The 25,375-nt window shown below is 37.3% G+C and overlaps 1 long non-coding RNA gene across 1 annotated transcript in view; it reads left to right on the top strand.

The window, feature by feature from the left end:
- Positions 1 to 24,533, top strand: part of LOC309817786 — a 28,390-nt gene extending 3,857 nt beyond the window's left edge. The window contains exon 4 of the long non-coding RNA XR_014296252.1: positions 24,422 to 24,533. This is a non-coding gene — a long non-coding RNA (uncharacterized lncRNA). The remainder of the gene's footprint in view (positions 1 to 24,421) is intronic.
- The last annotated feature ends 842 nt before the right edge of the window (positions 24,534 to 25,375 follow it).

Here is a 25,375-nt window from a genome sequence, read left to right as displayed (position 1 = left end):
TTCTTGATACCTGGTTGAGAAGATTATCACAGGAACTGCATCTTGTTAGCAAATACACTGTTTTGAAATGATTGACACTCACTGAAGAGTGGCAACTCCAAGCTTGCTCTCTCTTGATCTTGGACTATTTAAGTCTGGTGCGCAGGAGTGGGTTATGGGGAAAGACCATTGGAATTCTTATGTCTTCAGCATAATGGTTATAGCATAATGGTTAGGAGTGTAGGTGCTGGTTCAAATCTCTGCTTTCCACTTGCTAACCATATGAGCTTGGGCAATTTACCTGATTACCTGAACCTCAATACTCCTGCCTATAAAATGATGTTAATAATATTTCATCCTCATAGACTTGTTTTCAATGTTGAAATGAAGTCACTTACACCAAGCACTTAATACAATGCCTAGAGCATAGTAAAGTCTATTATTATTACTATTACTACTACTACTACTACTATTATTATTATTACTATCACGATGCCAGCTGCTATTTTTCCTATTCCTTATTCCATTATCTTCTGCCCTGTCCCCCCATTTCTGTCTTGTTTCTGTACAAGGGTAGGTTTGTCACAGAGCATTTTCTTTCCCTAGTGTCTGACTCTTAGTCATCAAGGTGACTGGTCCACGACCCGGCATTCATTGCTGCTCGTTGAAGCAACCCATTTTGAGAAGGGGAGTTGGATATTGATGCCAAGTTGGGTCAAGGAGAGAGAATTTTCTCTCTTCTGCACTCCGAGCGCTAAGTGAAATATTCAGGCCTCAGAAGGAGAATCAGGCAAAGGGCAACATGCTTAATTTCATACCTTGGTGATTAAGAACAAGTCAGACAGGCTGGATTTGAACTCATTTCCGTCATGTACTGACAACGGGATCTTAGGTGCATTTGTAACCCCTCTGAGGCTCAGTCAACATCTGAAAGAGACGAATAACATTATCAGGACCTAGCGTATAGCCTCGTTGTAATAAGTGAGTAAATCCTTTTAAAGCGTTCAGCACGTTGTTTGGCATATAAACACTTAATAAAATTTAGCTTCTTTGACTACTCCCGCTGCTAATATTATTAAGTAGCTGAGCAAATCTGAGGCCCATTTTTTTCTTAGATTGCACATAATCGTTTGGACAACCAGCTCACATTGAGCAACCGTTGCTTATATATAAACCCCCATGAACGCAAAGGTGCTTTAACTCTCTCGCAGTCAGAGCCTGTTCTGGGGGCAGAAGCAACACCGGCACTACCCCCGTCATCTTTGCCTTTATTGTCACTACACTCGCCTGCCGTACTGAGCACTTTCTGTGTGCCAGGCACCAAATTTAGCCCCGCGTATGCACTGTATCATGTAGTTCTCCCACTCAGGTGGGAGACATTATCATCATCCCCAGTTTTCAGATAAAGACGCTGAGGTGTTGGAAAGGTAAGAAACTTGACCCACAGCAAGAGATGGAGCCGGAGTATTCAAACCCTTCTCTCTGACCTCAAGAACCCTTACATATTAGCCTACTACTACATCCTGGTGAGAAAATCTGCTTCCAGCCACTCTGGTGAGAGTAGAAATGATTCTCAATCCCCACATTCCTCTATTGCCCATGCCATCCTAGCCTCAGGACCGGGGGGAAAGGAAGTGATCTCTTCAAAGAGCAGCCAAAGGGAACCTACTCCCTTCTGCCTTTTCGTAATCAACTAACCAATATTTTACTTCCTTCTTAAGAGTCCCCACATGTTCCTTTTGGTACTTAGCTTGGCGTTTTAGAATTCTGACGTTCTGTACATGACTCATCCACTGTATTTCATGTTAATTTATTGAGGTCAAGTATAGGGTCTTACTCATCCTGAAGTCCAGTTATCCCCTGTCGCATCTAACTCTGTTCTTTTCTTCTTGTAGGACATCTGCAGATATTTATTTGAATTTTGTTGAATTGTTCTCATCAATAGTACATTAAAAGTTATACAGAAAGTGCTTTCTTATAAGGAAAACCATCTAAATAGATTTCTAGCTGTTTACTTTTTATAGCACTATTATAGAGATTATAGATCTCCAGGTAATATTTTTTAGATTGAGTTCTTCATATCATCTTATTTTTACATATAATGATAAATCTGAATTTTCTCTATCAAAGCTCCGAGACTTCACTGGCTGGTAACTTAGCTTGTCGATTATGTGTTGTTGACTTTTCCATTTACAATGATATTTGATCCTGGTAAGGATGGGGCTGGGTGGGAAGGCACATCTTAGGGCCATAAATTGGTTTTGTAGAGAACTAACATAAAGATCTAAAGTCTCATCATATTTCTGCAGAACTCATGAATCATTTTATTATAATTCCATTCATTCAGGGAGTATAAAACCATTTTCAAATTGTTATTCCTAATTTGTTCATCTTCTCTTCCTTAGTCTCAGTGAGAAGAGAGCAGGCTGAATGGAAGAAAGTCATTACGACCACTGGGGCCACTAGGGTAGGCATCAGTCCCAGAGTTTTGTTTTCATCTCTCCGCTATTAATATTGGCTAATGTCTTGAGTGCTTACTTGGTGCAAATTACTTAGCCGACCATGGCAAATGGATTGTGTCATTTCATCCCCTGATAGTCATACAATTAATGTATGTATTATTATGATATCCCATAATGCATACATGGAACAGAGCCTCAGAAGTAGTTATTTGCTCATGAAAATATGGTAGATGTGGAATTTGGTCTCAGGTCTGATAGACTCCTAAATCACTCCTAGTGATTTTTACCACTAAATTAAAGTTGTATACCTCTGGAGAGTAGATAGTTTCTAAAATGTCCTCAGCTCTAACGTTTTATAATTAAATTTTTGTCTGATTGCAAGCTTAACAATTAAGATGGGTAGGAAGGAATGCCAGCCTGTTGAATGGAATTTCCCTGAAATAAGCCTGTTTTGTGACACCAGTTCACTCATTCATTCACTCAGCATGTATTGAATGTTTGCTCTGTGCAAAGGCATTTTAGGCATCACAGTGGAGTGAGCGCCACTTCCATAGACTCTCCTGCAGCACTCAGAGAAGTCTTGGACTGGTTTGCCTGTTATGGAATGGGGCTTGGTGATAGAAGCCTGGTTTGTCCTCCGCTGATAAAACTAAGACATACTCATATGAGTTTATAGGCATCTTGAAGCCGTGGGATAGTAACACACATGAATCTTACCATTTTTGCCTGGGATTAATGATATAAAGGCTTTGGATTTGGGTATGGAAAATGGGTGCAATTATGGGCGGGTTGGTTCTACATATATATGGACATCACGTGTCATCAGCCTGCAGCTACCTGCCATTCCTCACTACTCCTTTTCACAAACCAAACAAGTACCTTCTTACCTCTCCTGTGGATAAGCTCTTGACAGTGGCACTAGGGCCTCCCTCAATAAGTACATCATTGGCTAAACCAGTGGTTTCTCAGATGTACTCATTGAACAACCCTTAAGGTGGATTGACATTCCACTGCCTAGAATAGAATATGGTGTTCTTTAGAAATCGGGGGGAAAAAATAGGCCACCAGATGTACTTTCTTTAATTTAAATTGTTTTTATATATATATATATATATATATATATGAACAATTGTTATATATGTGTATGTATACTTGTTCATATATATGAATGATTTAAAATTGAAGATATATATGTATATATGTACATATATTTGTGTATAAATATATATAAATATACACACATATATGTATATAAATATATATAAATATACACACACACATATATATGTATATTTAAATTTTGGCTTCTGTTAGCAAGTAGTAAATTAAATTATTAGCAGATCCATACTGCAGGGAAATAACCAATCAGATTTCATTCAATAGCTTGCTTTTTTGTAGATTTATGGTTGTGATTTTATATCTGCAGGTCTGTTTGCTGAAGAAAATATTTCTACCACTTTACACAAAATTAAATTCATTTAATACCAATGCAGCATGTCTCAAATGTCTTAATACAGTTTTAATCTTGAATCGCATCAGAAGTATGAAATTAGAAACATACCCCAAAATCATTTGAAGATACAATTACTTTCATTTCCCTTATACTTTTGAGACTTTTGAAAAATAAGTATTTAGTTGTACTTATCTGTTTCTGTCTCTCTAAGGATAGCAAACACTGAAACACAATTCTTTTTAAAAGTCAATATTAAAAATTTATTGTCCAAGGTGATCAAAACTAAGGAAGTGGCAAAGAAATTCAAAAATTTAAACTTTCAAAGGGTGCTTTTTCTGTGAATGTGTAGTACTTGTTCTTCTGAAGGAATTAATCTTTTTAAAAATTTAATTAACTTATTTTTCATTGACGTATACTTGGTTTACAGCGTTGTGTTAATTACTGCTGTACAGCACAGTGACTCTGTTATACATAGGTATATACATTCTTTTTCATATTCTTTTCCATTATGGTTTATCACAGGATATTGAATATAGTTCCGTGTGCTATATAGTAGGACCTTGTTGTTTAGCCAATCTATATATACCAGTTTGCATCTGCTAATCCCAAACTCCCAGTTCATCCCTCTCCCACCTGCTTCCCCCTTGGCAGCCACCAGTCTATTCTCTATGTCTCTGATTCTGTTTCTGGTTCATAGATAGGTTCATTTGTGTCATATTTTAGATTCCACATATAAGTGGTATCATGGTATTTGTCTTTCTCTTTCTGACTTACTTTGCTTAGTATGATAATCTCTAGTTGCATCCATGTTGCTGCTGCAAATGGCATTATTTCATTCTTTTTTTTATGGCTGAGTAGTATTTCATTGTATATATGTACCACATCATCTTTATCCATTCATCTGTTGATGGACATTCAGGTTGTTTCCATGTCTTGGCTATTGTGAATATTGCTGCTGTGAAGATCAGGGTGAATGTGTCTTTTCGAATTATAGTTTGGTCTGGATATACGCCCAGGAGTGGGATTGCTGGATCATATGGTAGGTCTGTTTTTAGTTTTCTGAGGAACCTCCATACTGTTTTCCACAGTGGCTGCACCAACTTACATTCCCACCAACAGTGTTGTAGGAGGGTTCCCTTTTCTCCACACCCTCTCCAGCATATGTTATTTGTAGACTTTTTACTGATGGCCATTCTGACTGGTGTGAGGTGGTACCTCATGGTAGTTTTGATTTGCATTTCTTTAATAATTGGCAGTGTTGAGCATCTTTTCATGTGCCTATTGGCCATCTGTATTTCTTCTTTGGAGAAATGTCTCTTTAAGTCTTCTGCCTATTTTTTTGATTGGGTTGTTTGCTTTTATTGTCATGAAGTTGTATGAGCTGTTTGTATATTTTGGAAATTAAGCCCTTGCTGGTCGCATCATTTGCAAATATTTTCTCCCATTCTGTAGGTTGTCTTTTCATTTTGTTTATGGTTTCCTTTGCTGTGCAAAAGCTTGTAAGTGTGATTCGGTCCCCTTTGTTTATTTTCATTTTTATTTCTATTGTCTTGGGAGACTGACCTAAGAAAACATTGGTATGATTTATGTCAGAGAATATTTTGCCTGTGTTCTCTTCTGGAAGTTTTATGGTGTCATGTCTTATGTTTAAGTCTTTAAGACATTTTGAGTTTATTTTCGTGTATGGTGAAAGGATGTGTTCTAACTTCACTGGTTTATATAAGGCTGTCCAACGTTACCAACACCACTTGCGGAAGAGACTGTCTCGTTCCCATCATATATTCTTGCCTCCTTTGTCAAAGATTAATTGTCAAAGATTAACTGAGGTGTGTGGGTTTATTTCTGGGCTCTGTATTCTGTTCCATTGATCCATATGTCTGTTTTTGTGCCAATACCACGCTGTTTTGATTACTGTGACTTTGGAGTACTGTCTGAGTCTGGGGTGGCCATGCCTCCAACGTTGTTCTTTTTCTTCAGGATTGCTTTGGCAGTTCTGGGTCTTTTATGGCTCTGTATGAATTTTAGGATTATTTGTTCTAATTGCGTGAAAAATGTCCTGGGTAATTTGATAGGGATCGCATTAAATCTGTAGATTGCTTTGGGTAGTATGAGCATTTTAACAATGTTAATTCCTCCAACCCAAGAACATGAGATGTCTTTCCATTTCTTTGAATCATCTTCACTTTCCTTTATTAATGTTTTACAGTTCTCAGCATATAAGTCTTTTGCCTTCTTGGTGAGGTTTATTCCTAAGTATTTTATTTTTGGGGTTGTGATTTTAAAAGGCATTGTTTTTTTACATTCCCTTTCCGATATTTCATTGTTGGTATAAAGAAATGCAGCCAATTTCTGTATGTTAATCTTGTATTCTGCTACCTTGCTGAATTCGTTTATCAGTTGTAGTAGTTTTCATGTAGAGTCTTTAGGGTTTTCTATATCTAGTATCATATCATCTGCATATAATGACAATTTTACCTCTTCCTGAAGGAATTAATCTTGAAGTTCTACTAAGACGTTTGGGATACCTGTTTTAATGAGCCACTACTTCCTGCCTGAGATTGCACTATGCACCAGAGAGTCTAGAATTAGCATAATAAAACTAATAATGCAAACAACAACAACAAATCTTCACAAACCTTCCTTGCAAGGAAGTAAAGTCCACTGGAAAAGCAGACAAGTGACACACACATTCAAAATGGCAGTGATTCTCAAACATTTATGTGCTGAAAAATCATGACAAGCATGATAACCAGGGCAATTACTAGACCCCTTCTCCAGCTGGTCAGGTGTAAGGTCCTGTAACTCTATTTTTGGTGAATGCCTCCAGGAGAGTCTGAGACAGATGTTCTCAGTTGTCATCGACCTTTAGTGTGCATCAGATTTGCCTGAGAATATCGTTAAAACACAGATTGCTGGGCTCCAGTGCCAGAGTTCTAACCAGTTCCCAGGTGTGGCTGATATTGCTGGCCCAGGGACCACATTTTGAGAACCACCTTTCAAAACTCTGCAGTATGCGATTGTGTGTGTTGTGAATGAGACGGGCCCAGAGAACCAAAGGAGGGCAAAGGGACTCTGCCCTAAATTAGTCAAAGGTAACAATAGCAGCTAGAATTGGTTGACCCAAGAAAAAATTATAAGAACTTGACCTGCATTTGCTCATTTAATCCTTTCAGTAAGGTACATAGGTGCTACTTAGTGTTCCTCTTTTACAGGGGTGTCCAGAGAAGGTAACTACTTTGCCCACGTCCTAAACTGGTAAGTAACAGATTAAGAATTCAAGTCTAGGAAGTCTGATTCCAGAGCCCACACCTCTACCCTTTCTGCATGTAGAGAGGAGTAAAGGGTTGTCAGTGAAGCCTTCCTGGGGGCCCTGGCCTCTGAGTGTAGATAGAAGGATGAGTGGACATAAAGATCATTATTTGTGTGTGGTGGGGGGTAGGGGGGAAGTATCAGGGCTTCCAGAAGAGCCCACCCTCCCCATACATCTGCTATAAGCAAGTCTGATGATCAGGAGTCTGGAACATGAGTATGACTATGGGATACTGAGAAGGGTTCTAGAACCCTGAGGTTAGAGTTCTGGATCAGTTAGTAGGTGACAGAAAGTGAATGAGTGATTTACCTTACTTTCCACGGGTAGCAGGAAGTTTGGAGTTAGTCCCTCTAGCGTTAGTCCAGCAGCTGAAGGGCATCACCAGGGGACTGCGTTGCTTAGCTCTTCCAGCTTCCACATCTCTAGCACGTCCACATAGCTTCAAAGTGACCCCAGAATCTCCAATAGTGTTCCAGCAATTTGGGCAGGAAGAAAGAAAAGGGAAAAAAAAAAGAAATTAAGTAAGAAAAAAAAGGCAGTGTGTAAATCAGAGAGCAAATTTTTTACCACAGATGGTCAGCAGACTTGCACTTATATCTCATCAGCTCGGATTTTAAACTGGCCACCTTAGCCTTAAGGATAATGGGGTCTCCTAAACCAGGGCTCTGATAGTAAGGAATAAGGAGAGAGTGGTACTGATTAGCAGTGCCTGCTGTCCCAAACAAATATTATCCCCAAACTATTTTTTTATCCTATATTTTACTTTAAAGAATGGAGGGGAAACATTATGTATCTGTAAATAGCCTTTTAGAAAGGGTACAATTATATAGTTATACAACCCCCTGGAGGGCTCCTTTCTTCTAAAATCTCTTTAAAAACTGTTCAAGGTTAAGGACATTTTTATCTTAATTTAGTAACTTGCAGTCGATTATCTTGGAATGACATCCTCTCTCTGCAGATGTTCTGTCAGGCTTTAGAAAATTCTAGAAGTGGACAGAGAAGTGTTATGGTACATGTATTTGCAATATGCACGTCTTTGAAATGAAATCCATTTAGGGACCAAAAGGCATTTTATGTCTTTGTTATACATTTTCACATATTTTCCTTTCCAGAATTCCTTTGAGCAAATCTGTTAGATGTAACCCATCCGTTTCTCCCATCTGAATTCTTTATTACTAAACATTCTTCAGTATGCTCTCACTCCCCTCTGTCAAAGGCGTTTCTCTGGGTCCTCACCCTTCTCATCTCATATGTGAATGCGTATCTTAAACTGAAGCAACAGTCTGCTATGACTTCTCCATCACTTGAAGAACCCGTCTTTGTGGGAAAAAAAGTAGACTTACTAACTTAAAATGCGTGCAATGTTTCTGAGAATTAAAAACTAAGATAAAAACATAAGCAATGGAAAAAACTTACAGTTGATCCTTTTCAAATACTTTATTTTACAGAGAAGGCAACTGAGGTTTAAAGAAAAAATGCGTTAGTTAAACACTAAATAATAAACTTTAAACCTCAGTGGAGCAACACATGGACGGTTCATTTCTCACTCACTCAGGAGTGTAGTATGGACTTTGGTGGTCTGAGGGTCAGTTTTCTGCTCAGTTATTCAGGGACCCACCACCTTCATCAAGTGGCTCTACGTTTGTCCTAAAAAGGAAAGGAGAGAGGAAGCTGCAAGCTACAATTATCAACTCGTCATCCTTCAGACATAAACTCTTCAGGTCACCTCTGGTCACATTCTTTGGAATAGAACCATACCCAGATGCAAGTGGAGAATGTTGTTCCTGTCTTGGTCCTAGTGAGGCCTCTGCAGGCTGGAGGAGCTAATTAAAGTGTAGTCAACAGCTCGTTGTTTCTGCCACAATGAGTGATTAGCCTAAGACTGTGGATTAATTATGTGTGTGTGTCACATATACATATAATACACACAAACATATATATATATGTGTGTATATATACATTTTTTAGCATGAGTTGACACATGGGGCTTCTGCCGTATCAAAAGAGTACAAACTGCCTCTTGGTGCTTTTTCTTAATTGAAGTTGACTACTACTATCTATTTCCCTTCATTTTGCTACCTCCCCCCCACCTTTCAGTACTATATGAAAATTCTGAAAGAAATAATTTCAAAGTTTCCAGTGCTTTTAAAGGTAATAGAATACTCAGACCTTAACAATTTTCCTGTGTGAAACTTTTGCTAGACTAAAATAATTAACTTATGAAAAGTAAATTTAGATTGATACAAAAGAGAAAATAAGCTGATTTTTTTTTTTTTTACACAAATACCCTGAGCCAGGGTGGAAAATAAATGGAAAATTGGAGGAATTTAGATCCTTTTGTTGTAAATTTAAATATTTTTAATTGTAAAAATAATACAGGCTCATTGCAGAAACTCCAAAATTGAAAGGATTTAAAGAAAAAAGGAAAAATAACTCAAAATCCCATTTCTGATAAATCATCTCTGTAACATTTTTGAGGGTATCTTTTGAAACTTTTTTGTGACGGGGTGCATATAAATACAATGCAAGTATAAAATACCTTTAATTATTATATCAAACTACAAAACAGTTCTATAAGATTTTTATTTAGTAATATAAGTATGATTACTCATCACCTAATAAAAATCTGCAGCATCATTTTTCATGGTTGAACAGCATTCTGTTATTTATTTAACCAGTCCCTACTGTTCAACATTTAGATTATTCCTGTTTTGCTTTGCTAAACAATGAGACAAGCATCCTTGTTCATATGTCTTTGAGCATTTGTTTATTTCCTTAGAGTGGACTTCTAGAACTTGAATGGCTGGTTGTCAGTTCTGGTACATACTGACATGTTGTCTTCCAGAAAGGTTACCGTGCTTTTTATTTCTACCAAGAATTTAACATCCAGTGTGGTTTCTTACACTCATCAGTACCAGTATTATCAATATCAATACCAGTAGTATCAAGTTTTTTAAAACTTTGTCATTCTAGTCAGTAAAATATGACACCTGAATTATTTTATTTGTATTTCTTTGATTAATAATAGCAAGGTTGAACATATTTTCACATCTTTATTGGCTGTTAATACTTTATGTTTGTGACTTTATGACATCCATTTTTCATCGATGTATAACAGCCTTTTATATATCAATGTGTTTATTTTGTTGTAAATGCAATTTTTTTCTCTTCATTTATTAATTTTTATTTTGTGTGTGTTGAACTTCTTTAATACTGTCAAGTCTATTCAAAAACCCTTTAAGGAACACAACAAATGTGGAAAATCAGTCATTCTCCTGCATTTTGTAATCAATGTATTTCCTTTTGGGCAGTATGGAAATGTAGGTTCTTATTTCATCTTATGGTTGGAAAGAATCTATTCCCTCGGAAAGGGATTATAGTCTCCATGATGCAGTAATGGGAGATTTTATAGGGTAGGCAGGGTCTACAGAAGAAAAAACCCTAAATCACACTCCATTGGTGGTTGCCTTATTTATAAAAACGGCATTTGAGGTTGTGTGACTGCCATCAGGTAAGCAAAATTAATTTTTAGCATGAAATACTCCTATCAGCAAGAACAGCCTAGGATAGGCTAGCAGTAAGAAGTGAGGGGTTATGGGATTGGGGCATAGCCTCTGTTTCCTCCAATGCAGCTGGAAATTTAAACTCTGGGGCTCCTGCTTGATCCAGTCAGCCCAGCTAGTATGTGTTGCCAGGTAGGGTGAATAGACTCAGAAGTACAAGAGCTCATCCTTGGTCCCCTCTGGAAATGAGCAGAGAATACTGTGTCAAGCAGAGGTGATCAGTCCATGGTCTGGAGACTTGGATCTCCTCACATAGTCCTTAAAGTCAGGGTGAGACAAAATGCCAATACAAATTATACTGATGACAGTATCAATGAGGTGACATTGAGTCCTTTGACCCAACGTGTGTCTGCAGTGTGCCATCCATTAGTAAATGGGCAAAGCCATTTGACAGATCTATCTGATACAATGAATGAATGTGACACTCATATTTTGAAAAACGGAAACTGTATCCATTTGTCAAGAACAGTGGCTACTTGTTCTGCTTTATTCCCCCTGGTAGAACTAGATAGCATTGCAGACAGTAAGACGTTCCGGCATTTCACCCTGGAGTAGCCCCAAAACTGAAGAAGCTGTCTTATCGGTAGTTAGCTCCTTGTCACCAAGAATATTAAAGTAGATTTGTATGATTAGCAAATTAAAGAGACTGTAGTGCCTACCACTACTGTAGTCACTAAGGCACCCAAGTTATTCTAAAGAAATCCTCATCATACATTAGGACCGTTTTGAATATTTTTATTTGATTAGCCGTAATCTTCTAGTTATAACATCCATCACCATCTTGACCACTGAAACTTGGCCTTCTTTTCTTACAGCCTAGCCCTGTGGTCTTGGGCTAATCACTGACCTGCTTAGATACAATTTTCTTCTCTATGAAATAGAAACAATATTATATGCTTTGAAGGACTGCAGGAAGATGAGCTGTAATGTTTATCAAGTGCCTAGTAAGTAGCCTGGCCCATAATAAATACTTGGCTAATTGTAGATGTTAGTTTCATTTTTAGTTTTATTTCCAAACATTGCTCTTTACTTTTGGAACTCTAAAATTTGTTTTGAGAGTGGAGGACTTGTTGTTTGGATTCCTCCAACACTCTCTGTATATTCTGTACTTCTATCCCTACATCATTTATATTAATGGAATAAATGATCTTTGGTCTGGTGATTCCAAGGTGACGAGGAGCTAAGTGGAGGTTCAGTATACACCTGGAAGTATGGATTTTCATGCCCAGTGCAAATGTGGGAAAGGCATTATTCCCACATTATAAAGGGGGTAAAGACCTCCAACTTGAGGAGACTCTGGGTTGAGAGATGAGAGATTTACAGGTACTGTGTTTATCCTACAGGGTACCACAGGGGCTTTTACGTTCTGTAGCAAGAATTTGCACCTTATACCCTTGTAGTTAGAAGTAAAGCGTACCACATAACTAATATCTAGTAAGCATTAGAGTTAGAATAAATACCATTTATTTAACGTTTCCTTTGTGTTAAGCATTTTACAGTTACAACATATGGATGGATACTATATTGTAATGGTTAAGAGTGTAGTTTTTTGAGCTAGATAATCCTGGATTTGAATCTCGTCTTTATTACCTCTTTTTTTTGTTTTATTGAGGTATAATTGACAAAATTGTAAGATAGTCAAAGAGTATATCATGATGATTTGATATACATATGCGTGGCAAAAGGATCCTTCCCATCACGTTAATTAATACATCTAACAGCTCATGACACCTTTTTCCTTTTTTTCTTTTTGTGGTGAGAACACTTAAGTTCTATTCTCTCAGAAAATGTTAGTTATACAATACAGGATTATTGACTGTAGTAACTATGTTATACAGTAGATCCTCAGACCTTATTCATCCTGCAGCTGAAAGTTTGTACCCTTTTACCAATCTTCCCCTCTTTTCCCCACCCACACCCCAGCCCCTGGCAACCAGTTTTCTACTCTCTCTTTCTATGAGTGTGGCTTTTTTTCTTTTTAGATTCCATATATAAATGATATCATTCGTATTTATCTTGTCTGGCTTATTTCATCAGTATAATGCACTCCTGTTTCATCTATATTGTCACAAATGAAAGGATCTCCTTCATTTTTTAAGGCTGAATAATATTCCATTACCTCTTAAATGAGTGACTTTTGGTACATTGTTTATACTTTCTAAGCCTCAGGGTTTCTTTTCTTCTGAAAAAAAAAATATGTATATATATAGATATATATATAGATATATATATATATATATATACACTAACAGGTTATTTTCTGATATGTGGAATGTTTGTTGAATCAACAAATAATTAGTTGAGATCATAAATGTGACACTTAGCACTGTATTAACATTTATTAATACTCTCCCTGTTAATTTCTACAATAAATTGTATAATAAGTAACAATAATAATAGTACTAGTAGTAGTTTTAGAAAATGCATAGGATGTGCCAGGCATCATATACTGTACTACCCTCCTTCATGTGTACCACAAGTTACATGTGGATATCATCTTCCACGTTGTTTCCTTTAAAGAAAATTGAAGCTCAGCAAGATTGAGTAGCTTGCTCCAGGTATGAACTCAGGTCTGAATCACTCCACATATAGGTTCTTAATTACTCCATGTCTTTAATTCCACATCTGCATTTGTTTGTTGTTGTTGTTTTTAACTTTTCAAGCATCTGAAATTCCTTTCTATTTGGGGAATTTTCCACTTTGTGGGTCTTGATGAGAAACAGAGCCTTCCTCTCGTTATACAAGCTGAACATGTCAGATACACTGTTTACTCACATGCTCAGTCTCCCTTACAGATGGAAAACAGTCGGGCGACCTCGGGTTGGCCAACTGCACTCCTCTCTTGGATTTTGAATTACAAATAAATGATGTAAAGAAGCAAGGCCAGCAGTGCTGGGTCAACCTCCTGTTTCCTGTTCCTGCTTGGTAGCAAGGCCAGCTAGGACTTATAACATCACTTTGGCCTGATCCTATAATTGCAATAGCATAGCCTTGGCTTTCGGTTGTTTAGTCTGCTTCTAGTTACTGAGACCTAACTATAAACTACCGAAAGTTTCCTTTTCTGCTCAAATTAGCCATATATGTTTCCTGATGATTACAAATAAGACCTTTCCTGATATACAATGGTGACCTACTTATCCAGGCAGATGTAACATCGTCCTGGCAGGGACAGAGGGCAGGCAAGTTCCTTGAACAGCTGAAGAAGGAAAAGACCTAAGAAGGAAGAATTGAAGCCAGTTCTGCTTGTGTTATAATTCTACCCGCGGCTGCCTCTGTTTCACAGACCACATGCTAAGGACCATGTCCCTTCCCCTGTAACAGACAAGCAAAGTAGACCCAGGCCTTCCAACCCAGAGACCAGCTGAGCTGTACCGTGGACAATCTAGGATGTGAAAGACTTCACTCAATGTCTTTGTCACTTGACACATTGTTCCTCTCTTTGGGAAGTAGTTTCTTTGTGTGACAAGAATATGCTAAACCAACACTTAAGTGGACAGAGGTGAAAGATGCCAAAATTAGCTACAGAAAAAAAGGCTAAAGACTTGTATTTTCTGTTATTTGAAGGTGTTAAGACCCCACATAGAATATGAGTCCTTTAAAGGAAAGTTGTGAATGGCCCAGGGAATGTTGGAATTTCCATGTGGCAATATGTTCTTGATCGGTCATGATGATGATGATGGTAGCATCAGTAGCATTTATCAGTGTTTCCTGGGTGAGAGGCACTTTATCCTAATGACCTTTTATCCCCATGACAACCCTGTGAAGTAGGAAATACTGTTTCAGCATCTTCAGGGTTTTTCTTCTTTTTTTTTTTTAATCAGGAATTTATCCTACATCACAGTTGGGTGGTAGAACGACCAGAACTGGACACTAGCCTTTCCCGAATTCCCAGCGTGTGATCTTAGCAGTTGTATTGCCTGATGCAGAGCCACGTAAATGTTGCCAAAGCAATGAAACGTGTACCTATTTCTAACAGATTCTAACTCAAGCTCTGGGATTAAGTGCAGAGCAGTTGAGTGTGATTGTCTTTACAGACAGTAGATAACTTAAGAGAAGTTGTTTAAAAGTATATTTGCATATTGCACTACACTGTCATATCTGTGATTGGTTAGCTATTGAGTTACTAACACAAATCCCAATCCCATCTCTAATCTCATTCATCTCTTGTATGATATTTGACCTAATAGAGGCAGTGTTTTTTTTTTTGTTCTTTCCCACAAACACACATCGAACATCCAAAACATGCTTACCATTTGTGAGCATATTCTCTTAGTTATTTAGGAGTTGAGTAAGAGTGAGAGGGAAGGGCTTCCCTGGTGGCGCAGTGGTTGAGTGTTCTGCCTGCCGATGCAGGGGACGCGGGTTCGTGCCCCGGTCCGGGAAGATCCCACATGCCGCGGAGCGGCTGGGCCCGTGAGCCATGGCCGCTGAGCCTGCGCATCCGGAGCCTGTGCTCCGCAACGGGAGAGGCCACAACAGTGAGAGGCCCGCGTACCGCAAAAAAAGAAAAAAAAAAAAAAAGAGTGAGAGAGAAAAAGACACATAGATATGAAATACAGTCATCATTTTTTTAATATCCTTTATGTTGTTAATCCCTCTTAGCATTTACTGCCATTCACTCATTTGTATTATTTGGGGTATAGCGGTTTATTCACACAGCATTTTTACATATGGCTTATCATTTGTATTCTATTTTAATAACTAATAATTATAGACTATCGACAAACTCATCAGACCCTACATATTCATTTCAAAATCATGAAAATAAGGTGGAAAATGAGGTGTAAAGTGGAAAATCTATGTGTATGTTTTCATTGGTGGAATGAGGAGCTACCTGAATATCACTCCTTTAGCTTTTCCTTCAAATGGTGCACTTTTTCCTCCATGCATAGGAGTCACTTCCATTAGGTAAACAGTAGTCTTGAGGGCAAACCTCAGAAGTAGAAACAGGAGAACTTTTCAGTTATGGTAAAATCAAACATATTTTTCTTCAGTAGTGAAAAAAAAAATTCTTCATGAGAAGTTCAACCACCGTGAGTTCCATGGTGAAAAACTTTCCCCTTATAGATGCAACTTCCCCCAGAATTCTGAGAAATGTTGGTAGTAGAGAGGGGTGTTGCATACACCTGTTTCATTTCCCTTTGACTTTTCCTTCTCCTTTCTCTATTGACATTAAAATCTATAGTGAAAGCACGTAGTAAGCAGTCTAGGACAATTGATATGACATTTGATCTAAATCTCCAAAGTCTATTTTAGATGGGATGCTATGAGAGTCACAGGAGGGGAAAAAATCTAGAATTATTCTTATGTGATCAAATGTACTAAAATAACAAAAGCAAATCTTATTTCTAGCTAATGAAATAGCATTCCTTATATGATGTCATATTATGGCAGAAAAGAAATATATGCGTCTATTTTCTTCTATATTAAAACTGCTAAGGAGTGGGGACCGATGAACTAAATCAATTGTTTTGGGTTCAAGTTGTAGTTTTTAGTAGCCATGCTTCTTAGCAAGTTTTCAGAAGCAAATGTAGTTCGTTTACTATCACCACTAAATGTGCAATTGTGTAGATTTGTGGAAAAAAGTATTATCAAATATATATACTTTAAAATGATTTGTGTAAATTTATCTATTCATATGATTATTCTCCCCAAGTAAATCAAAATCTACTATATACTATGTTTTTCTTCTATAGCTTAAAAGGGGAATGTATGTTGAAACTTATTCAAATATTTATTAGGTGTCTACTAAGTGCCAGGCACTCTACTAGGCAGTAGAGATGTTGTATTAGAGGTGGAAAATGTCCTTGACCTCCAGAACTGATACTCTTGTAAGAGAAATACTGGGTCAAACTAAGTCAACAGTTTCTTTGGCTACAGAGCTTTTTACGAGTCTTGTGAATTATGAGTCTCTGATAAGGAGATGTAGTGGACAACAGATCCCAAATTTACTTGAAATCTTCCGTCATGGACTGTCTCGTAGGATTTATGATCCACTGAACACACCTTGAGAGACACTAGTATTCTACAGTGGTTAGTTGTTTTCTATTAAACAACTATATACTGAATCCATGATATTATTATCTGGATGTTTTGGAGGATACAATGATGTACATGGCCACTGTGATGATAAGGGGGTCCAGTTTAGTTAAGAAGAGAAACCGCAGGAGTTATAACTTAATGTAACAAAGAAATACACACACATATAATATATTTATATGTAAATTACTATTTATATAGTATACAATGTCTTCTGAAGAAGATAGAGTTGTTTGTAACTTGGGATCTCACAGGAGGTTTCACAGAGAAGGTAGACCCTGAGCTGGGCAGAATTTCAGTAAGTTAATTTGGTTCTGACCGTACGATAAAATCAGGTATTTGCATTGGTCAATCTGACCTTGATGGAACAGCATTCCATTTGCAGGGAATAGTGTGATCAAACATGCAGTGGTGGAGATTGCCAGATGGTAATATTCCAGTACCTGGAAAGTGTTGAAACATCTGCTTTCACCACGGTCTAGAAAAGTGAATCTCAAGTGAAATGCAAGTATAATGGAGGCCAGTGCTCTTTGCTTTGTACACTGCTTTGATTCTACAACATGCAACAATGTAGTGATCTGTTTCAGATTGTCATTATTCGAGAGGGTTCTTAGTAACAGGAGTGGAAAAGGAAGACCTCTCTTCCTGTGTTTCTGCCCTATGCTCTTAAGCCAGAAAAGGTACCAACATCACTGACCTGACCTTGTCTCAGGTATCTATCAGAATCTACTAGAATCATTCTAGTGAAAGGTAACTAGACGTCCAAAGGACTTAAAAGGTACACTATAACCTTTGTATACTTTATCTACCTGGTGAAACAAAAATGTCACCTGTGTGGTCCCCTTCCCTAGAAATACCAGTATGTTTTTCCAGTGCATGGCAGAACTTTGCAGGTAAAACTGGGATAAAGGTGAAGAACAGTCTTAAAATTCTAGTCCTTGAACAGCACCTAACACACAACAGGTTTTCAGTAATCTTAGCAACAGTATTCACAAATAATGACCATCAGCGTAACTGCTCTTTTGTGCCAAAATACATTGCCATATTACTTTTTTTCCTTCCGCTTTACAACTTGGGTTCTATTATTGTTTCCATTTTACAGATTAGGAAAGTGAGGCTCAGAGATGCTAAGTCACTTGGGCAAGGTCACAGAGCTTGTAGGAGATAAACCTGCACCCTTACTGTTGGATCCTACAAACCAGACCATAATTTAAGTCCTTCAAAATATACCTCAGAACATTTGAGTAAATTAATGAATAAATCCTCCTAGTCAGACTGACCAGATCATTATATTAGGTTCAGCTGTAAGTGGAGGAAAGTCATAATCATAGTTGGACAGTTAATACAGTAATTTACTTGCTTTGAATTTTCTAAATGATGTTTAGCTAGTAGTTTCATGATGATAACCATCGAATAAAAACAGGCATATTTTTGGTGTTTGGAATAAGATCTCATATTGAGTAAAATACATATTGATTCCTAGACCTATATGATGTGAGTAACAGATGACATTGAGATGCCATCTAGAAGTACTCCTGTGCAGTTCATCATGTCAACCCAGCTAATAATTTTAGAATGTTCAGAGTGAATAATATATGCAGCCATAAAGCATATTTCTAATCAATGCAAATAAAATTTTTCCTATGCTAAACCCAGAGTTAAGTTATAACACGCATCATAAGATTAATGGGCCATTTTTTCTTCATCACTTTGCTAAATTACTTAGTCTGGAAACCATTCAGAAGGTTGCGAATTGGGGCTGAGCAGTAGTAGTGAGACTGTGCCTCTGATGATGAAACTATTTCCACCCCGACCCCTACCGCTCCCTTCTTGGGAAAGAAGGCAACATTTCTCCTAGAAAAAGTCACAGGTTCATAAGCTGGCTTGTATAATACGTTTGGAGGAATAGTGTGTCTTTTAAGCAGAGCCTATCTCGGCACATAAAATAATTTTTACCTACCATTTAATGAAATTAACACTCACTTTGAGGCTAGGTCTTTTGCCATTTGACTCCTGGATCACGTCTATGGATATATTTTTTTCTTGAGACGAAGTGTGAACCTAATATAGTAGCCATCATTCAGTCTATCTAGCTGATGTACATCCTCTGAAGCACAAGCTCCCTGAGGCCAGGCACTTTATCTGCTCTATCAGTGTAGCCCTGATGCCTAGTGTCTAGCTTTTGGAGATTCTTAATAAACATTTGTACTGAATAAGGTATGTATATGGTGAGCAAAAGTTGGCTTCCCATTTTACCGTCAAGAGTACCCCACTCATGTTCTGTGGACACTGGATAGCAGAATCTTACTATGTTATTTTTCTGTTCCCTTTGCAAGTTTCCTGAAAGGGCATTCCTGTCCTTAGAATGTCCATCTCCTCCCATCTTCCTGGAGAATAACTCTTCTTTCTTAAATACTTAGCCCCATTATTGACTCTTTAAGATTGAATGTATTACCTCCTTACAAACAGAAAAATGCAGTTTTTTGGACATTGAATGTATTACCTCCTTACAAACAGAAAAAAATGCAGTTTTTTGGACATTTAATGTATTACCTCCTTACAAACAGAAAAAAATGCAGTTTTTTGGACATTTAATGTATTACCTCCTTACAAACAGAAAAATGCAGTTTTTTGGACATTTATCACCAGAAAATTATTCTAACACCTGAAATTCTGGACCTAAAATGCCTGGACTAGTGGTTCTCAAAGTCTGGTACCCAGACCAGCACATCAGCTGCACGTAGGAATCTTTAGAAATGAAAGTCTTGGGCCCTGCTCCAGACCTACAGACTCGGACACTCTGTGGGTGGGGCCCACTACCTGTTTCAGCAAGCTCTCTTGGTGATGCTGATGCATACTCAAGTTGGAGACCCACTGCTTAGACCTAGAACTTAAGGTTTAGGCTTTGGACAGATCTGAGTCCTAAACACTACAGAAACACTGGAGTGACCACGAGCAAGTTACTTCTGGGAACCTCTTAGCATCTGTGTGCCTTGCTTAGCTAATAGTGATTTTAATTAATTAGAATAATGCACACGGTGTACTCGAGAGTAACCAAAGCATACTTTATGTTCCATAAGTTCTAGCTGTTTACCATTATCATCAATCAGAGCTTACTGACACGTCCTGAAGACATTCTTCTAATAAGTGTAATAATGTGGTTTGTAAAATTAACAGCTTAGAAGAGCATATTACGAAGTTCATCAGACAGGGTCTCAGCAGCAGATCAGGGGTACATCAGTAAGGATAAATTGAGCCCAATGTAGAGAATCAAGAGATAGTGTAGTGCCCTGGGTTCAGTAAAAGTGTGGCTACTTTATAGGAGATGAAAGAGAAAGGAAGCCTTGCTGGAGAGAGAGTCCTCCCCAAAGATGCTGTGACGCCCCACAGAGAAACACTATACGTTAGTTGGGGGATGCGGCCAACTCCCAGCAATTTGGCAAGAATTAATACCCTAACTTCACTCCCCTCCTTCATTCCCTACAATCTTCTATTGGTACTCTTCATTGGTGAGCCAAACAGAAGCCAGAGCAAGGACACTTACTAAGCTAGGCCATGCAAGCCATCCATATAGAGTTGGGTGGAGCAAGGATGTGGAAGGGCAAATAGGACATATTTCCCGCAGGTGGTGAGCGAGCTGTAAAATCACTCGCCCTTCTAACATCATTGCCATTGCAGGAGCACGGAGGAGCAAGTGGTTAGTTCTGACTTGGCAGATCCAGGAGACTGCAGGACAGAACTGGTATATGAGTTGGGCTTTAAAGGTAGATTTGAATTTTAATGGAGAGTATGGAGTAAGAAATGGTGAAGAACCAAGGGAAAGGGAGATTCATTGCAAATGGAGAAAAGAAAAGTGGCATAAAGACAAGGAAAGTCAAGACTCATGGAAGAGAGAGCAAATACTCTGCGTGTGACTGGAGCAGAGAATGGGTAGACGAAGGCTGGAAGTTAAGATGAAGTCATCCTTGAATAACATTAAAGTTTCCTCCTTTAACCTCAATTTCCACCTTCTACTCCCTTCACTAACATTGGAAAATTAAAAGTGAATTTGACTGGGTTGGTGGCAATGGCAGTATGAAGCAAAGAGAGGAGAATAAGAGTAAAAAATTCAGTAGTACCTTGGTGAAGCTGGGTAAATGATGGGTGGTGGTGTCACGTCAAAGCATGGGCAAGTGATTGTGACAAATATAGGCTTATTTCTTGACTATATGACTTCAGTTAAGGTACTTAAGCCCTCTAGGCTGCAGTCTCCCAACCTGTAAAATGGGGATAAAACCTCGCTTCCTCCAAGGTTTCTGTGAGGATCTAATGAGCAATGGAAGTAAGAGTTGAGTCCAGTAATCAGTTTTTAATACATATAAACTAATGTGAGGATAAGGGTAAGAATACTTGCTATCATTTATTGAATACTTATTATGTGTCCAATATTGTGCTAGTCTATTTACATATCTTTTCTCACTTAGCTTTCTTTTCTCTTATCTGCCTTTCTATAGGTAAGAGATAACTGATGGCTCAGTTATGAGGAAACGCAGTTGTGAGGAAAATGTCAGAGGGAAAATGTACCAGAAAGTTAATTCCTAATGGATCTGTCAGCCTTAAACAGAGCATGTCTGTGCTAAAATGTGTAAAATATCTGTGCTAAAACTACTTAATTGGACAAGTTTTGATAAAGTATTAACTTAATGAATAGGCATAAACAGCTTGGAGCTTTTTGGAGGGTATGTGGTAATATTAGTATTGGTGTGATGACTTTTGAAAGTTCTATGGCGTATAGAATTCAAAAAGAAGACCCGGAAAGGGGGAAAACTCTCTCTGAAAGTTATTGGGGAAGTCTGGCTAGTAAGACTCCAAAAGGGAGAATCAGTAAGAGGCCAGGTTATTCATAGGCCTTCTAAGAATGTGTCCATGAGAAATATTTACAATGATTGGATGCCGGAATAAAGGAGAACACTGGCTCCATAAATGGTAACTTATTTTATACAAACAGGCTAATGATAAAAATAATGAAAATCTGATGGATTTTTGAGAGTTTCACTGACCAAACTGAGACAAAAGTGCATAACAGCTAGATGCTCATAGTTTTAATCAGTTCACTTTGGAGTCAAGTAAAGATAGCACCTGAAATGGTAAGGGACGTTTATGCAAGGTCACAAAGATTTGTGGTGGTGCATTTGGAATATAAACCCATTTCCATAAGAATTCTTTCAGAAGTCAAATGTTTGCTTGTCAAAAATAGCATGAACTTACTTCCAGGAAAAGTTCCTAAGAAAAAATAATTTGAGTAATGAAGCACACTGATGTAACAGTTAATTTAAGAACCCAGAAATAGAGGTAAAGAGTACAGCAATTATGGGTTAAGAGTCTGCATAAATTCCCCTGGAAGGGGGATATGGTCAGAGATGGCAATTTGAAAACAGTGAGTCACCAAAAGTAAAAGTTTAAATTACAAGCTGTTTTGGGGGTCTTCAAGAGAGATTTTATAGATTGAACAACAACAGCAGCAAGGATAAGATATAACGCTCTCATGTAGACTGCAGCCTGAAAAGAAAGCATTGCAGAGAAGCCACATCATCCTGAATTTATATTTCCGTGCATTTGAACAGATTGGAGAGCAGTAAAGCTGTTTCAAGAGCGAGTGATTTAAGTCAGCCAGCTTGTGAATAATATGAGATATTTTTGCATTTACATTAACTTATGTCCATAAATAACGAACTTTAACAATGAACAAAATCCATAATCCTGATAATGCTAAGAAAACTGGAAAGATACCTTTACCTTGAAAAGACAGGATAAAGAAGACAGCATAGAAATTTAGGGAGATTGCAGTTTTGGAAAAATCATATTAACATTTATTAGCTGCTACAGCTTTGAAATGTGATGACTTAAAGAAAGAAGTAGACTGTTGATTTCTAAAAGGTAATGTGTTGGCTGAAAGAGAAGAGAATCTTGTTGAGACCTAAAGTGTTCTTTTAAGGATATATTTCAATGTCATTTCAAAAAATAAACACATTTCCCATAACCAAACAGTGAGGTTAATGGAGTAATGCAGGTGAAAGCTTTTTGGCCCAAAGGAGTTCCATCCTTTGGAACAAAGTTTTATTGTTAAACACACCATGACCCAGGCCTGTGAGTGCCAGCACAGTGGCTGTTTTTACAAGATCTGGTACAATATCCACAGTAGTTCTGGCCTTAGCACTAGGCAAGGATCATTCTTTTTGTATCTTCCTGATTGCTTCCTCTACAGAAATGGGATAATCCCTCCTCTTCTAAACTGGAAAGTAGTTTCTTCCCTCAATAAAACTAGTTTCTTCTCCAGGTTGAGCTTTTCCAACTCTTAGAGGTCTAAAATGAATGATATGAAACATAGTATATTTGCATCTATTTTTATTTAAGAGTTATCTAAGGAGATTTATCTAATTAAATAGGAATTTCCTAACAGATGCCAAAATAAACAATCAACAAGTTTTCTTTAAAGATCATATATATTATATAACAGATCCACCTAAGAGTTAAAATATAAGTAGGTATACAATTTAACTATTTGAAGATAATTTTTCTTCTTACCACTGAAGCAATAAGCAGGTAGTAGTACAATTTGGGGAAAACAATATTTCTGGCTTTTGTTTGTTTTATTTTAATTTGTGATATTCATGAGATCTTTTGTGAAGCCTTTGGGTATATAGTAAAATTAATGGGTTTTTAACTTTGTATTGACTCGTATTTTTGTAGGTTTTAAATTTTTCTTCTGGCTTCAATTTATACTATCTCCTTTTACTTCTTCATTTAGAAATAATGTATTTTTCTCAGGATTGCAATCTCAGTGCAGTCCTCTACTTTTCTGTTTGTTGGACGTTCTCTTAGACATCTACATTTTTGTCTAGTTAGTACATTTCTAGTTTTTTATACAATTGATAAGAACTCTTTAATCTTATGAATTCTTTATATTTTCTCTTTGGTGACAAGATTTATAGGGATTTCCTTGGGCTTAAACTAGAAAGAAAAAAGAATTTGCATATGAAATGTTGAAGGCTTTGTTACAAAGTGGGTTAACATTATATGTATGTTTGAAATAAACTACTTCAACCAGAGCACCTAGCTGTTAACCTCCAGATTAATATCTATCATAAAACATGTGCATGCTTCCAACACATGGCATTGCCTCCTATTACTGCATGTCCAGGAGAAATTGTTTTGTCTTGTAGCAAAAGGCATTAGCTCTTTGCACATTTTTTTTTTTTTTAATGACAGCTATCCAAAAATCAAGCTGAACCCTTTTATGTGAGGGCAGAAAAGGACAATTTTTAGACGGGTCTAATATCCACTTGTACCTTTCAGTCACTTAGAGAGAAGGCTTAGACCCCTGAAGCCCAAAGTCACAGGTTTTTTAGGATTATGGTGGTATATACCTCCAGTTTATAGGAAAAAAATGCGTTGTAGAAAATCCAAGTTAAATTAGGACTAAAATCCAAGTTAAATCTAGAACTAAAGTTTTACTGCCCCAGATACTTGTAAACTCTAGGTTACTGCTCTGTTGTCCATTTCATCAGTTGCAGAATATTCAAGTTAGTCTTTCAATGCTAACAAGAACATAAAAATGCATTATGTCTAAAAGCAGAACATGATTGCCAAGCCAGATCTGCGCATTACCTGAGAGTTTGGGGGGCCACCCAAGCGGCATCTACTTGTCTGCTACTGACCTTCAGTTAGACTTGCTCAAGAATTGTTACAAGGTAATAACATACACCGTTATGTACTCTTGAATTTATTGAAAACACACAGCAAATGTGCACACACACATACATACACACCAGCACACCAGCACGCAGCTACTCTAGAGCCTAGCATTTTAAGAGTCAAAACTTTTTATTTGCTTCTGGATTAAGATGGACCCTGTATTTCCTCAGCATGCTAATTAGAAACTCTATAAACAATTCAAAACCAGCTTCTTAAAATTCTGTTTTACAAAAATTGATGTTAAATATTGTCCTCAGAGAGTTCTACTCTGACTTTTCAAATTGTTTTTTTCTCCCTTCATGGGATAAACAGTTAGGGTTTCTTTTTCTTTGTTTTTTTATCTTTCATTGTAAAAACTTCTATCTTAAAAGCTGATTTATTATTTCTTCCTTTGCATGGATGACATGGGAACAAAGATGATATTTCATCAGTCTTGTTTTCATTTAAGTTGAAAGGTTATATATTTCTACTATCTACTGCAATAATGCTAAATATTTTTATAGTGCTTGTAAATCTTATGACATTATTTTTTTAGTTTGTATTTAAGGCATTTACTCAAAAGGGACCATATGCCTCAGTTCATGTCACTCTATCATCAGTGTGTATGGTCACTCTATTTTCTAATACTTTTAAGATTGGTTTTGGCCCCGATGTTCCTCTGCCAGATTTATTTCCTTTATTTTCCCCTATATAGCACCATTTGGGCCATTTAATATGTAATTTCCCAACTCACCTTTCATAGTTATTTTAAACATATGTATATATTTGAAATACCGAATTGTTTTGTATTTTCTAATTTTTGCAAAAGTAGTATCGACTAAAAATCACATCCTAT

Source organism: Grampus griseus (assembly GCF_964374135.1).
Source record: "Grampus griseus genome assembly, contig: HAP1_SCAFFOLD_208, whole genome shotgun sequence".
Classification (NCBI taxonomy): Eukaryota; Metazoa; Chordata; class Mammalia; order Artiodactyla; family Delphinidae; genus Grampus; species Grampus griseus.
The sequence above is the reverse complement of the archived record's forward strand: the minus strand, read 5'-3'. Positions and strand labels throughout refer to the sequence as shown.